The sequence below is a fragment of the Plecotus auritus genome (genome assembly GCF_963455305.1).
Source record: "Plecotus auritus genome assembly, chromosome: 6".
Taxonomy (NCBI): Eukaryota; Metazoa; Chordata; class Mammalia; order Chiroptera; family Vespertilionidae; genus Plecotus; species Plecotus auritus.
This window is the reverse complement of record NC_137773.1, coordinates 80777960-80778848: the sequence shown is the minus strand read 5'-3', so window position 1 is coordinate 80778848 and position 889 is coordinate 80777960.

The window sequence follows — 889 nt, the reverse complement described above, 5'->3', positions numbered from 1 at the left end:
ATGTTGACAGGAGCTTTTTAGATCCCATTGGCATTATTTAATGTGAAAAGGGTGGAGGGGATGCAGAATTCACAGTTATTAAAGGTCTTATGGCCCAGCTGGTTTGGCTCAGTGGATAGAGCGTTAGCCTATGGACTGAAGGGTCCCCGGTTCGATTCTAGTCAAGGGCACATGCCTGGGTTGTGGGCTTGATCCCCAGTGGGGGGCATGCAGGAGGCAGCCGATCAGTGATTCTCTCTCATCACTGATGTTTCTATCTCTTTCCTTCTCCCTTCCTCTCTGAAATCAATAAAAATATTTTTTAAAAAAATAAAACAAAGGTCTTATGTGTTTTTCTACTCACAACCATCCCAGAAGGTGTTATACCCATTTTACAGGCACAGGGCCTGAGGTGCTCAGAGAGAAGTAACTTGCTCTGATAGCAGAGCCAGAATTGCAGACACTTTAGTCTAAGTCTAAAGTCTCAGTGTTTTACACTGTGCCATGCGGAGGGCACCTGTGAAATGCCTCCTGACCCGGCCCCTGGCAGGTGGAGCCACTCCCTAGGGTGGCATAGCTGCTGCCTGTGGGGCCGTGACAGGAGGAGGGGGCTCAGCTCAGCCCTGGGCTTCTCCGAGCCAGTGGGAGCTTCCCCTCCTTCTGCCCGCTTATTCTTTACTCCGCAGGCAAAAAGGTTGCTCAAGGAGACTCGAGGACGGGGGTCTGCCTTGTCGCTGTCACCAGGAGCCTTTTTTCCTGACTGACTTACCAGAAAAGACTGTCAGTCCCCACAGCGCCTCTGGAAGGCAGGGGAGGCAGCTGTGGGATCCTGGTTGAGCCAAGTCCAGGTGAAGCAGGCTGGAGAATGAATGGGCTGATGGGGAGGTTGGGATGTCACAGGTCTGCGCAC